At 42.7% G+C, this 15984-nt stretch overlaps 1 protein-coding gene across 1 annotated transcript in view; it reads left to right on the forward strand.

Moving 5' to 3' along the window:
* The first annotated feature begins 13270 nt into the window (after positions 1 to 13270).
* Positions 13271 to 15984, forward strand: part of LOC136834416 (uncharacterized) — a 79580-nt gene continuing 76866 nt past the window's right edge. Inside the window, exon 1 of the mRNA XM_067096990.1 lies at positions 13271 to 13846. The gene's annotated coding sequence lies outside the window, so the exon portion shown is untranslated. The remainder of the gene's footprint in view (positions 13847 to 15984) is intronic.

Below are 15984 nucleotides of genomic sequence, written 5' to 3' on the forward strand. Positions count from 1 at the left end.
TCCTCCATTCTGCGGTGACTGTATTGTGCCCTTGACTGAGAAGCTTGCTGTTCGAATGACCCTGTCTTGGGAATCTTAAGGCATAGGGTCCCCTGTTGGGGACATGACAGAGATGGACATTTCATCTGTGCAATGATTCTCGGGAGGACTATAATTTAGAGTAGCTATGCTGCATATGATTATATACAGTATATATTTTTAGATATTTCTTGCATGAGACTCCTTTTAAACTTATTTTTTAATTATCCTTTTACTTTAATGTTTAATTTCATTACGGCGTCAATAACCTAGATGATGTGACGCCAGTTTCAATAGTCACAAATCAATCAGTCAGTCTCAATAAATCCATTGCAGTTTTCACGAATGGCTCAAAGCCGGATGCTGGCATCGACTCTGGAGTGCCCTTCCTTGATGTAGAAAGAAGTGGGAGGTTATCATGTGTTCCATCTATTTCTACAGCAGATCTGCATGCAATTTTAAAGGCCATAAAAGAAATTTTAACTCAGAATGGAAATAGTTTTACCATATACAGTATTGTGACTCAGGAAGTGTTCTTCAGTCTTTGGAATCTTTTAACCATGTACACCCACTGATTTTAAAGATGTTGGAATGGCTGCTTTTAGTGAAAAGAAGAGGTAAAGAAGTCCATTTTTGCCGGATGCCTTCCCATGTTGGGGTGGCTGGGAATGTCAATAAAACGTTAATAACCTAGATTTTGTAATGCCAGTTTTGATAGCCATAAATCTATCAATCAATCCCCTGAACCCAGAAGATGCCTGCTTCCATATAGGGATGTATTTCCTCTTGTAGGTCAGAAAATGATATTTTTATAATAAAATTAAGTTTCATATATACTTACCAGGTAATTACATAGCTATAGTTTCTAACTTGCGCAGCAGCCTTTTAAAAATCGCGGCAGCACTTCGATAGTTTAGTGTAGGTGATAAGCCCGTCCACTACAGGAGTACTGGGAACAACTTGGCTAGTAGCGTCATTCTGTTTGTGTCCTTATGTCCATTAGAAGTGAGGAGGGAGGGCTCTGATTCTGTAAATACTTGGTAAGTATATATGAACCTTAATTTTATTATAAAAATATAATTTTCATGTAAGTAACTTACCAGGTAATTACATAGCTGAATTCCACATTGATATGGGGTGGGATGAATGGACGTATTCTACTCCAAAACATCAAGGTATGATAATGACTTTGAAATAAAAAGGATGGCTAGCATTGAAACAATGCATTTCGTTTCCTTATGTGGTAAGAGAGCTATTGCAGGTGAAAACTGCTTCTGGTTGGTGCTCATCTTAACCTGTAGTGGTGTGGCGGTTGAGCCGTGGGTTGCTCTACATAAAAGGGAATCTTGCTGCGGAGGATAGGCCTGATCACTGACAAGACATATATAAGTGCCCTTGCCCTGGCCGCAGTACCAACATAACAAATAACCAGACATTGCTGTTGCCTACACCGACAAAGAACCACTACCCATCCACTAAGAGTGGTGGGTGCTCCAGGTACAAAGTACCCTGAGGCTCCCCAAAAATTGATACCTCACTTCAAGGTGAAGAGAAGTAGGAGAAATTCCTATGCTTCCTCACCCAATACCAGGCCAGTCACTGATAATGGTCCCAAGTTACTACAATTACAAACACTTTTAATTAGCAAGATGCGAAGATCAATTTGCACTTCCAGTAGGTCAATCGCAGAATGGAAGGAAGGAACATGTTGTACCTGAAAGCTAATGAGGTAGAGAAAGTCCTGATGCCAAGAGCTTTCACTTTAAAATAGGCAGAATGTCCTCCTGATTCTGAGAATTAAGTCTCACCAGAAGGAGGACAATGCTTCTAGTCAGTGGGCGAGAAAGGTTTTTAACAGAACACCAGAGGTTAATGGGCAGCCTTCGGATCTTCTTGGTTCTGTTCAGGTAATTACCTGAAACCCATAACAGGACAAAAAGCTCTCTTATTCGTCACAGCTGAGGATGTCCATCAAGTTCTTAATAGAGCAAGAATTTGTCCAGTGCTTGGATGGGTTTTCGTTCTTGGCTAAAAATCACAGGGAAAGGAATAAACCGTGACTCTTCTAGTGAAAACCTTCCTTTATGGATGGCTTGGATCTAGCTAATACATTTGGCAGTAGTCAAGGCCACAAGGAAGGGAGTCTTCCATAAAAGGTTTCTCAAAGAAGAGGAATGTAGGGGTTCAAAAGAGGGACTTGTCAGCCACTTCAACACTACGTCCCGGTTCCAGGGGACTGGATCTTCTTTCTTATTGCTTGGACCTATCCAAGACTTGATGAGGTCGTTAAGACTGGGTTGACGAAAGATCTAGGTCCTTGAGCTTAAACACAGTTAAGTTTAGCTTGTTATCTCTTAATGGAGGAGGACGAGAGATTCTAGATCTCCTCAAATAAAGGAGGAAATCCACAATTGGGTCACAGATGTCTCAGAAGAAAAGACATGTGTCTGAGACCCCAGTTTCGGAAAAGCGCTCACTTACCCTGGTAGACACTGAAAGAAGATTGACACTTGCATTTTGCAATGGTCTCTGCTGCACGTCTAGAGAACCCTTTCGCTCTTACAAGCTTCCTGACTTCCCAAAGCCTGTCGGGAAGATTGGACCACCTTTGGTGGAATCTCTCGAAGTATGGTTGTCTGAGTAGACACTGTTTTGTGTTACCCATATTAGAGAGACCGTGGCCGGAGAACGAAAGAGAGGAATGCAATGGTTCCTTGAGGTGGCAAACAGGTCCAAAGTTGGTCTGCCCTATAGATTCCACGGATCCTGATAGACCAGGGGGTGCAAGGTCCACTCAGTGAGAAGGACCTGTTTCTGACAACTCTGTTCATCTGCCAGAACCTTAGTTTGGCCTGAACAAGTCAAGTGACTAGACTCGCTTGATTTTGATCTGTCCACTGTAGAAGGTCTCTTGCTGTTGACAGTAGATCCTGAGTGGACTTCCCTTGGAGGTCTGAAGCAATTTTCCTCACAGTACCCTGCGGGAAAAGGAGATTGGGGTCCAACAGCAAAAACAAAAGAGTCGACTTCTGGGTCTGTGTAACCCCATTAGTTGTAAAAGAGCACCATAATTCCCCCTTCTTCAATACTGCCAAGTAGAAAAGAGCCACAAGCTTAATAGACCCATCTCTGATATCCTTGTCTTTGTTGGTTCTATCTAATATCATTCTTCATTTTTTATGTTCATATTTTAACAATGAATTTTACGAGTATATCATCATTCACTTATTCATTATCAATCATATCATTAATTTATATATTTCACCTTCATTACGGCGCTGAATAATCTTGATGGGTTCCGCGCGTGGTCTTCAAGACCTAAATTTCATAATCAATCAATCAGTCAGTCCAGGTAGTACTCCTAGCCAGACCGAAGCAACGTTGTTCTTTAACTCCTTGAAATTCTCATTTTCCTTGGCCAGAGCTCCGACTATCCAGTCCAAGAGACCGAAGATCTCAAACATCTTGAAGAGGTCCTTAACAAGTTTGTCCAGTATGGCTGATGGACAAATAAGCTTCGCCAACAAAAACTTAGAGCATCGGGAAGATTAGATGAGGCCAGAGAAGTCCCCTTAGGACTCCCAAAGAAGGAGCTTCCCCGGTGATGAAGGGCAGATATCTCCTACAGTCTAAGCGAGAAGGAGGAATGGTGAAGGACACTTGCCTTGCTCCCTCTTAGCCGAAAGTCAATCATCAGCTTCCTTCAAGAGTTTTCTTGGACAACGAAGAGAGCACCATCTTGGAAGGAGTTTCTTGGAGAAAGACCATAATTTCAGCTATGGGTGCCAAGAATGGCTCATCATGGAGTAAAGGAGAAGATCCAAGTCTTTAAGCAAGAGCTTGGCAGGTACTGAAGAATTGGCGCCGGGCACTCTGAAGCTGGTGTCAGGCACTTGATAGCTGGCGCTGGGTGCTCGGGAGCTCAGAAGAGAAGAGTGGAGTGTCTCCTTGCCTCCATATGTACTTTATAAGAGTTGTGGTATGTATTGCAACGAAGGAAACTTCTTTTCAAGCAACCTCACCCGTTCTACCACAATAATGTAACCGATTGAGAATACAATTCATTTTAATTATTTCTTAAATACAGTAGAAAGAACTGTGGGTTTCATTTGCCCCTTCATCAACTCTCTTCTCCATCTCCCTGATGGCTAAGCCTAATCCTCTCTCCGTTCAAAATGACTGCCTGAGGGCCTTAATTCTAGCGCTGGACAGTGGGCAAGGAAGGAGCTAGAAAAGAGAAAGTTGGCACCACGCCGCTCGGGAATGGTGACCTCTCCATGAGGCCTGGCTGAATGCCCACGTGTTTGCTATAGAAACGAGGCAGAGATTGACCTTTGCGCCACCTACCTGGATGCCAAGGCGTAATTCCCGAGGTTATAAATAGACCATGCAACAGCAGTCAGAGAGGGAAGCGCTCAGAACTCCACCAAGGACAGATGTCCTTACCTTTGCCTGTCCCTTGCACCCTCCACGTGTTTGACCCCGAGGTTCGGACCACTATACATTTATTGTGGCATTTTTAATTCCCTCCTCCAGCGTCAGCGCCCCTATTGGATGAGGACATCGTCATCTTGACAAAGGTAATGTGCCGGAATAAGGTTTCTTAGTCATGATCCTGTTATTTCTCTGTCCGATTTATTTTCTATTTCCATTGTGCGATCACCTTCAGTAATTTGTGTTCAAGCATCAAGTGTTAACGTAATTATGCATTTAGTGTTGAACTGAGTTATTTGGCATCATTTGCGCATTCCCTCAGTTCCCTTTGAGCATCTTATTATTCTTGCAAGTAACCATCTTGCTTATCTTGCAGATTGGCCCTGGTTGTGGAACCACTCTCAGCTCTATCTCATGTGCAGTGGCCTTAGGTCACCCGTTAATCTACCCCTCTGCGATGTTTCTGTTATGAAGACATCATCTGCATAGAATATTTCTCCTGTGTAGGATTCATTCATTTAGCAGGCCCTTATTAATATTAACCTGCCCAGTAATTCCTCATTCCTCTGATCTGTGTTTATTATGTAAATATAATTAATTAAGAGAACCCTTGAGTTCACGTAATCTTCCCTCACATGAAGAAGGCCTTAAGACACAGTATTTCCTTTGATTTATTCGTCTGCTGGGTTGCCTTAATTAGTCTATTTAGTCAGATGTTTAAATAAAATACAGAAGATTTCTTGATAATGTAAAGAACTCCCTGCGATTATCTGTTGGCGCCCAGAATCAAGTACAGTAAGTATCTAAGGCAAACACATAACATTGACCGACCTTGCCGAGTATGCAATTGCGTTGCAGTTATCAGCGGAATAGCAACTGCTAGCTGGTCCGCATAATTAGAGACGATCCTGGTATCATACTCCCCTCCATTTCAAGCACATGATTAGAGACAGTTCCACAGTGTAAGTATGTGTTGAATTATTTTGTTTAGGTTTATGCTAGGGGAGCAGGACAGAGGCCTGTAAAGTCTCCGCTGAGCAAGTTTTCTGTGACGTTGTCCCGTTTTCTTCGCCTATACAATTGGTCACGCCTAATGTGCCAGGTCATGCGAATTCAATCATTTAAACTGTGTATATATGTGTTCACCTGTTGTCAATTGTGTATCTTGTATTTCTTCGTTCACAGGCATCAAGATTATATCCATTTTGAGTTCTGTCTATTTTTACATTGTAAAGTGTACTTGGCTGTATATTATTGTATCACAGGTCATCATGATATTGTCTTTCGCGGCTCGGCGCCAGTCTTCCGCTATAAGGCAGTAGTTTACGCATGGTTCGGCCACGACGTTCCGAGGTTACGACGCTTTTCAAATATATTCATCAGAAATTATTTCGGCTTACGCATGTTCTGCGGTTAACTGCCGCAGATCCGACGGAAGAAATATGGCCCTAAAATGGCAGAATAATCATAATTTGAAGGTTTTTTTGATGTAGTTTATTCGTTTTCAATGCACCCAGAGCATTAAAAGTAAGGTTTTTTTGATTTTTGACGATTTTCGACGATGTTCCGCCACGACGATTTTCGGTTACGACGCGGCGAAGAACGGAACCCCGTCGAAACCGGGACCGCCTGTAAACTGCCTGGATCTTGAATAAAGTAGCTGTTCTCTTTTACCACCTGCTCGTTTTTTGCACCTCTTACAGTGGTGACTCGAGTAGTCCCGAGCCATTAGCGACTCCACACGGCGCTGTATCCAGCGTTTAACGGGGTTGACTCTCGCCGGCAAAAATCACCAGCGCCATTAATGGACTACACGGCACGCCTGCGCGTTTTGACGCAGTACCCACTCCAGTAAGAGGGCAAAGAGCGAGCATGGACGCAGACATCTCCTCCTCGCAGTTAACCGCTAACCTTGCAGACTCGGATGTCTACCTTCCTCCCATCTCGCCCCGCCCGCCCGCACCGAGGCTCTGGCGCCGCCACACCCATGCCCGCGCCTCACACGCCACCGCCAGGCAGCACAAGCACGGGCCGCCATGTCCATTAAGCTAACGCTGTTCACACGGGAACCCAAAGTCGTGGCTGTATAGAGTTGAAAGCCAGTTCAGGATGGCGGACCTAAACGACGAGGTGCTGCAGGCTGACACAGTCCTTCACGCCCTGCCGGAGGAAGTCTATAAGAAACTCGTCCCTGGGTTGTCCGGACGCCCCTCACATACCACCTCCTGAAGAAGTCCCTCCTCGAGACATGCTCCTACCAATCACGAGGCGGGCGCCGGCGCCATCGACCTTGCCAACCTGCAGCAGGATCTACGTTGGCCATGGAGTCATGGGGCATGATTGAAGACCTGCTCACACTCCCAGACTTCGACGGTAGCAGAAAGCAGCAGGAGGTAAACTTGTTGCGGGAGATCTTCCTTCGTCAGCTCCTCCCGGAGGTCCGAACGCAGATTCCCGAACCCTACGCCATGCCCCTCGACGCCCTGATCCGTACGGCGCAGCACCTGACGGACTACGTGAAGGCAACGAAGCGGTTAACAGTGCCCACACTGCCAGTGAACTCCATCCAGCAGGAAGAAGGCGCGGAGCAGGAGGTCATTGTCATCACCAGGAGGCGCCCACTGCCCCAGAGCAAGTGGAGTTACCCGGGTCTGTGCCACTACCACAGGCGGTTTGGCAAAGATGCCTGGAACTGCCTGCAACCCTGTTCATTCGCCTGTTCAAAAAGGGAGTGGCCAGCAGGACAGACCGCCATGGCAGCCGAAACCCAGGGGGCCCAGAATCACATACGCCCCTGACACCGCCTCCGCAGGATGATGCTGGTCGACACGGGGCCGTTAGATCGATCTTCCCGGCATCCAGAGAGGACCTCAAGCGTGAACCCGATCCGGCTGCATCTCTGACGGCTGCCAATGGGGATCCCCCATCCTCTCCTACGGCACCAGGCCCTGTTGATCTCCATCCTTGGCCGGAGTTATTCCTGGGACTTCGTCGTCGTGGACATAGGGACCCCGCTCCTGGGTGCTGACTTTGCTCACTTGGGCTGGCAGTCGACATCGGGCAGAAGCGCCTCCTCGACACCGACTCCTGCCGGGTCCCTCCCGCTGGCAACGGGACCCAGGGCACCCACCATCTGCCCGCCGCCACCAGTACGCACAGCTGCTGACAGAGTTCCCGGACGTGTTCAGGCCCGAGCCCGCCAAGTCCCCGGGGCCCCGGCCAAACATGGCATCTACCATCATATAAAGACTAAGGGGCCTACACATGCGAAGTTCGGAGGTTTCACAGCGCCTTCAGGAGGCCTGGTGCATTCGCTGAAATGGAGTGGATGGGAATCTGCAAGAAGGCTTCCCGCCTGGTGGGCCTCCCTCCTCCACATGGTGTAGAAAACTGGATGGCTCCTGGAGACCTCATGGTGACCACAGGCGCCTTTAACATCGCAACGGAACACTCACTACCCCCTGCCGGAACATGCAGGACCTCACGGCCTCCTTTCACGGGGGCCAAAATATTCACTAAATTAGACCTTTTAAAACCCTATTTTCAGGTACCGTGAAGATTGGGTAAATTCAGACGCAGGGTGAGCTCTCGGACGTTTTTTCAAAAAAATGTTAGTAGAAGATATGTCATAAAAAGAACCAATGAATTAAAAATTGCTGGTTATGATTCTAACTTATTATTTTCCTCTTTATTATGGCAATGTTTTTCCTAATGTTAAGTTTATGTATGGAAAAAATATATTTGAACAGTATTAGGTTTTTTTTTTTTTATTTTTTAATGTTGAAAAACTTCTCCCAGAAAAACAGCCCAAAGCATGTAGAATGAATTGGGAGGCGTCATTTTGTTAAAAATAAGTAGATTGACATGCAAATCATGAATTTGCATCATCTGCATGTTAAGTCTACTTAATTGGGCATTTAAATGATTCATAATTTTTTTCATTAACAATGCTGTTGTGTTCGGACAGGTAAAAAAAGGGTGGTTTGAGTTCAGACAGGTATAAAAAGTGGTTTGAGTTTGGACAGGAGCAAATAGCTCTGAATAATTATTAATGTGAACAAAATAAAATTGTTTAGTCTTATGGGAATTTTCTAATGAGTGATATATGTTAGCATTTTGCTTTTATTTATTTATTTTTACATATAGACATGTACATCTATGGTACTTCATTGAGTGTAAATCATTGTGCAATTTAAAGATGTCAAAATCACAAAAGACAGTAGAAAGTGGTACAAAACCACAAAAGACAATGAAAAGTGATAGCGGTAGAGGTTCTTACATGAAAGTAAGGTCAGAGACAAAATTTCAGGAGGCGTGTGATGCCAGTAGAAAGGGCGATCTCAGTGTGCAACAAGCGGCATTCCAGTATGGCTTCTCTAAGAGCACTCTACATGATGATGTCACAAGAAAACACATAAAGAAATCTGGAGGACAAACTATATTAACAGATGAAGAAGAAGCCATCATAGTAGACCGTTTACTTACACAATCTTATTATCATTATTGTGAATTTTATATTTATTATCTGTTCATTTGCCCTTGTACCACATATATGTGACAGAGTATTTTTATGTCCAACCAGTTATTGTTAATCGTTATGTTTTCTGTATGTACCTGTCCTGTTTTGTGTAGAGAAAAAGTCTGACCTCAGGTCACCTGTAAATTTTTAGTACCCGTGGTCTCTGCATATACGCAGACGTCCGCACGCCGCTTTATAAGTGGGTCGCTTCATCAATAAACCTGTTACGGGCTGCTCTAGGAGCAAGAGCCTGTGCTGGCACAAGGCCAGCTAAATCTGAAACAATCAATAAACCAGCAGTACTTGTCTTCCTGCTCATTATTTCACACCTCTCTCACAGATGTGACGGAGGACATTGATATAAACTGAGTCAACTCCTTGTTCTTCCAGCGCTAACATAACCTTCTCAGTTTCGACCAAGTCAAATGCTGTGGTGTAATCTACAAGTACTACTACTAGTGGGATTTTATATTTGTTTGTTTTCTCAATGATCTGGTTTACTGTTTGTAGGTGGTCAATTGTGGAGTAGCCTCTTCTAAAGCCTGCTTGTTCCCTTGACTGATTTTCATCAAGCTAACCTGCAATTCGATTAGTGATAACTCGGGTGAACCTCTTATAAATAACATTAAGGAGGCTGATTGGTTGTTGGTTGTTCATGTCCCTGGGGTCACCTTTTTTGTAGAGTAGAATAAGGATGGCTTTATTCCACTCTTCTGGCATTTTGCTCTTCTTCAGACATTCATTGAATAGTCTTGCCAGTCTGACTTGGACTGGCTCATCAGCATCTGTTATTAGGTCCAATGTGATGTTATCTGGTCCTGGTGCTTCCCCTTCTTCATTTGTTTGATAACAAGTTGCACCTCGCATGCTGTGATCTCTGGAAAGTCATGAGATAGGTGTTGATTTTCTCTTTCACGAAGATGGCAGCTTTTGGTAGTACTCCCTTGCTTGCTTAACTATTCCATCACGGTTGGTTGTAAGGGATCCGTCTTCTAGCACCCCAGTGAATTGCAGCTTCCCTTGGCCAAGTTTTCTTTTTGCTGTTTTAAACCCTCTGCCCTGTTTAATGACATCTTCAATTACTTCTGTTGTTCTGTTGCGAAGGTCTTGTCGTTGCTTTTCTGTATAGTTTTGTTCAATTTTCTCCCGCACTGTTGATGGGGGCTTGAGATTTCTACGTTTTTCCTTAAGGTTCTCTGTCTCTTCAGAGAATTTGCTGGTTTCGGAGGGCTTTCTGTCCTGGAACTTCTTTGCTACTTCTTTCAATGGGATAATGTTATTATTCAAGCTTTCAAGGTCATTTTCATTACTGTTTTGGTCTTCTAAATTTTCAAGAATCTCATAGCGGTTTTGTAACTCTATCTGAAATGTAGATTTCAGAGCTTCAGATATTTTGATATGTTCTGGTCTTGAGAAGAATAGTTTTTGTCTTTCTTGTTTGGTGTTGAATTGGATTTTGCATTTTACCATCCTGTGATCACTGCCTACGTTGACTTGGTTCAGGACATCAACATTTTTAACTGTATTATGTTTGTCTACAAGTATGTAGTCTATTCAATTTCGTGTATCATGGTTTGGGCTTCGCCATGTCCATCACTTGTTGTCACTCTTTTGAAAGAATGTTCATGATCTTGAAGTCATGTGCTACAGCAAAATTGATCAAGTCATCTCCCCTCTCATTTCTCTCTCCATATCCAAATTTCCCAACACAATCTTCATTCCCTTGTCCAATTTTAGCATTGAAATCCCCCATTATGATGTTGTGATGGGCTTTGTTATTATTTAGAGTGGTATATAGGTCATCATAAAAGTTATCCAGTTCCTCCTGCCTCCTGTATGATTGTTAGTCTGTAGCCTACCGCTTTGAAATTCTAAGAGTGACACTAGCTACTCTGTCAGATGTGGCTGTGAACTTCTCAATGTTGTTCTGTAAGTTTTTGTTTATGGGAAATCCAAGACCATTTTGTTTGCTTTCCTTGCCACTGTTGTAAAGCAGGTGTCCGCTTTTAAGGTTACAGTGGTTATATCAAATGTGAAATCAGAAAAGAAAAGCCTTACAAAAGGAGTGCCCCAAGGCAGCGTTTTGGGTCCACTGCTATTTGGCATTTTAACAATCGAATTATCTAGAATTCTAAATAAGCACAAGGTTAAGTATAACCTGTATGCTGATGATACCCAGTTCTATTTTCCTGTCGAAACGGTAGAAGACACCATTAGTAAAATTGAGGCAATAATGAAAGATATGAAAAAATGGATGTCGGCGAAGAACTGAAACTCAATGAAGACAAAACGGTGTATGCTATTTGGATCTGACAGAGCACTACGAAAATGTGAACACTTCAAAAGAATAACTATTGGTTCGTCAACAATAAATATTGTAGCAACAGTGAGGAACTTAGGAGTATTTATTGATAATAAACTGTCGATGAAGAACCATATATTGCATATTACAAAAACCTGTAACTATCATATTAGAAACATTGCATTTATTAGAAAATACCTAAACGAAGATACTCTGAAAACAGCAATTTGCAACCAAAGACTTTCGGGGCTTGACTACTGCAACGTTATATACTACGGTCTCCCTAACTACCTGCTAAGTAAATTGCAAGGAGTACTAAATAGAGCCGCCAAGTTAATAAAAGGACTACGTTTCCGTCACCGTCCCGAGACAATAACCCCAGCACTAATTGAGCTACATTGGCGATCAGTAAAGGCTAGAATAGAGTATAAAATACTGCGTAGTTTTTAAAGCACAAAAATATGATGAACCAACATATCTGAGGAATTGCTTAAGTTTCTTTAGACTCGAGATGAATATTGTAATCAGACGTGCAAGTGAAGTTTATAGGCTATTTGAACCTAGAACAAATTATTGTAGGTCAGGCAAGAGAGCATTTGAACACTGCGCACCAAGACTATATAACAAAATACCGCCGGAAGTGAAGAGCATACAAGAAGAATGATTAACTGATTGATTAATTGTGGGTTATCTGGCGTAACAACTACCAGGGTCACCGACGCCGCCAAATTTAAAATGGAACTAAAGACTTCCTATTCTGCAGGAGCTACGATACTGACGAGAAAACACTGAAAGAAAATTATAAAATATAAGAAGCACCTCATTTCGAACACTAACAAGGGCCCGCCAGAGAGGTAATTATCCCTGTGGGGGGCTGTACATAAAACCAAACGAAGTGAACCTGATCTCATCTCCGAGATTCCGATAATGTCACAATTGATGTTTTTAATCTCTGTTTCGAGGCTGCCCAGGTGTATCTCTTGAGAGGGGGTTCTTACATTGTATGTAGCAATGTTGAGCACTGTTTTGGGGATGGGTAGTCTCTTGTACAGCAAACAGTCCCTACCCAAATCAGACTGCGTGGTTGGGCCTTGATATAAATCCGTTGACCCAACAGGAACGGCCGAACTTCGTCTGTGGTTGTAACTCATTTGGGGAGAGTGTGGGTCATAACCTGCCGCCCTGGCCCGTGGCGAGTTGGCAGGGGAAGAGACAGCGAGAAGTGAAGTTTGACAAGGGATTTAACAGAAAATATAGAGGGACGAAAGAAATGAGGTGAAAGTATGAGAGATAAAGATTTGACTCCGGACAGAATGGCCGTCAAAACCCTTTAGTTATTGTCTACCTATAATACAGACAATATACCCATACCGGGATATTGTCTTTACCTTACCTTGCTTCAAACAACGACAGTTACGACCCACAACAGCATCGTGTACGTCTGGTCTTGGACGGATTACTTAGTGGTTAACTTGGTTAACGGCATTTGACACTTACTGTGGTAAATCTTTACTGAATTAAATAAATTTTCAACATATATATACAGTATATATATATTTTTATATGTGTGTATTATATATATATATATATATATATATATATATATATATATATATATATATATATATATATATATATATATTATTTTGTGTGTGTGTGTGTGTATATATGTATATATATATATATATATATATATATATATATATATATATATATATATATATATATATATATATATATATATATATATATATATATATATATATATATATATATATATATATATATATATTAATACACATATATACAGTATATATATAAAATTTGGACGTTGTAAAGAACAGCAACCCCAGAGTACCTGAGGATTGTTTATCTTAACAAGCTAATATTTGGGGTGGCTGATGTTAACAAGCTCATTCTGATACTGGCGGTGCATCTGTTTGTTGTCGGCCAAATGGAATGTCCTTCGCCGTGTTCAGTACTTGGGGCGGGGGTTGGTGGCTGATGTTAACAAGTTCATTCTGAGGATAGCCAATCTTTACATGGGTACTCTGGGGTTGCGGATCTTTACAACGTCCTAAAATTTATTTAATTCACCATAGTAGCCTAAGTGTCAAATGCCGCTAACCAAGTTAACCACTTAAGACCAGAAGTACACGTTGCTGTTGTGTCACTTGTGTGTCGTAACTGTCGTTGTTTGAAGCAAGGTGACTTAGGTGAGGTAAAGAGAAAACAGTGCTTACAGACAGAGTAGTACATGTATGTAGTGTGTAAATTTTGATGATTTGCTGTCATTGATGGCTCTTCACTTTTATTCGAATAAGGCCTTAATAACGGTATCGTAAGGGACAATAAGCCTGTTCATCATAATTCTCAGTTGGAAATGATGCTGTAATGAGGTATGTGAAAAGCAACATTATATGCACCACAGTGATGTGAGAATCAAAATTTAATTTTACGCCGAGCTGTTGCAAAGCTCAACCTACCAAATGACTACTGCCAAAGCTCCATTGCCATTTATGAACAGAGCAGCTAGACGCTAACACAACAGGCGAGCACCATCCATTCCTAAGGTAGGTGTCCACTTTGATGTTTCTTTAGGCTTGCCTAGGGTAGTGTGCAGAGTAGTGGGTCACGAATTAGTAGGGGATAAAAGGGGGCGAGGCTCCCCGGTCTGGTTAGGACAAGGCGTCCAATGCTAAGTTTCACAGGCAAAACCTAACTGTAGCTTAGCCAGAATTCTGTGTCCTGGCGGTCGGGGGTGCCTTTCCCCCCTGGATCCTCCTTAACCTAACCTTCAACAGAGCATCGTGCCCTGACCTGGCTGGGGGTGCCGCGCATTCCCTGAACCCCCAAGTAGGGTAACACTTGACACTGAGTGCATGGACCAGCCTAGGCTAACCCTGTGTGGTACACATCAACTGCGTACTTAGATCAACTAAGCAATATCTCCGCGTCAGGTAGCCTGTTTCCTTTAAAATTGACTTTTCCTACAGTATTTTGGTTGCTTATCAAGAATTTATCATTATTTGTTGGTTGACTGCAATTAACCTCAGAACTGAGGTAATTCTAAACCGGCTATCATGATGAGCTAGACTGTGGCAATTGGCGTTTTTCTATGTTATTTTACTTGCTTTACAAGAATTTAAAGTCATATTTTGTCGGCCGGCTGTGAATATAGCGTAATTGACCTTTGAAGACCACACGATTTAAGTACCTAGCAGGGGTAGGTCTAAGCCCGGCATTCGCTGCGACAAGCCCCCACCTCCCTCCATACTAATACGGCAAAATTGTAACCAGTAAACACCTCTAGGGTATGTTAGGTTGGTATTTTTAAGGGGTTTACTGTTACAATTTTGCCGTATTAGCTATGGAGGTGGGGGCTTGCCGGAATGCCGGCTTAGACCTACCCGCGTTAGGCAATACAAGTCGTGTAGTTCTTCAAAGGTCAATGACAGCTTAGTTACAGCTGGCCGACAACATATTACTTTAAATTTTTCTAAAGGAAGTAAAATAACATAGGAAAACGTCAATTCCCACAGTCTAGCTCACCGCGGACAGCCGGCTTAGAATTACCAGAACTGATTATGTTTTTGTATGCTGGCCATCCTGGAATGCCATTGCGCATGCACAGTGTTATAGGGGAACTTTTGGTAAAGAGTGGTTACCTTTACCAGGTGGTCTGGGGGCCAGAGGCTCCCGCCTAACACAGCCTGCTAGGTTAGGTTAGGTTAGGGTACATTAGGTTAGTATGTTTCCTTTACAATAGATTTCCTTAGCCAATCCCTTCTTAAACATATGGCTCCCTAGTGACTTTCGTATTTGCGGAAGTGTTCCATACAGTCCGTGCAGAGATATTGCCCAGAAATATCAAAGTTACTTATCATTGGAAAATTGTCAGATGGCTAAGTGACAGAAATGAACCAGGTAAGTTACTTTTTGGGTGGTTTAGAGCATGTAGAGTAACGTTTATTCTATGGAAGTTTCCACAAAGAGGCGAAATTACCAATGAACTAATTTTCTCGCAGCCCATCTCAGGTTCCCAAAGTGGTTCAGATTTGAGTTCCATGAATAGATATGGTCTAGACTTAGGCTAAGAAGTATAGTGTTAAGCAGAAGATAAGTTGTTAGAAGAATGAAGGTGTCGGAAGGCTAATAACATGGAATCAACCTATCTTCACCTCCTAACCTGAACTGATGTAGGGTGTTGGGACTTGCATAACCAGATGGATTGTACTTTCTCGTGACCCTTCCAGTCACTTAGCTTGTAAGTCATACTAGAACTATGGGGACAGCGGAACCCTCCAGCCCTACCAGACCAAGATTGGGTAACGCTGATGTCCTGACTAAATGAAAATTGCCTTTACTATGTTTTCGTTCTCACACAAATATAAACCTTTCTTTACATAGGGATATTGCTTGGAAAAGCAAGCTGAAATGGCCATTTAAACTTCATTTACAAGGTAATTAACTGCACTCTGTTTTAGGCTGTTATCAATTTCAGGTGTCTCTCAGGATCCTCTGCCCAATTTCTGCCCTTCGAACTTTTTTGGCTTTTGACTGTGTTTTCATCGCTATGACTCAAACCCATTGGCCAAACAAGCCTTCTTGCAAGGAATTGGGTTATTTTTCCTTGCCAATATCTGATTTCATCGGACATGTAGCAGCTTCTGTTAGTGTTCAGAACTGCAGTGTCATGCTTGGATATACT

This window comes from Macrobrachium rosenbergii, chromosome 53 (genome assembly GCF_040412425.1).
Source record: "Macrobrachium rosenbergii isolate ZJJX-2024 chromosome 53, ASM4041242v1, whole genome shotgun sequence".
In the NCBI taxonomy this organism is placed as follows: domain Eukaryota; kingdom Metazoa; phylum Arthropoda; class Malacostraca; order Decapoda; family Palaemonidae; genus Macrobrachium; species Macrobrachium rosenbergii.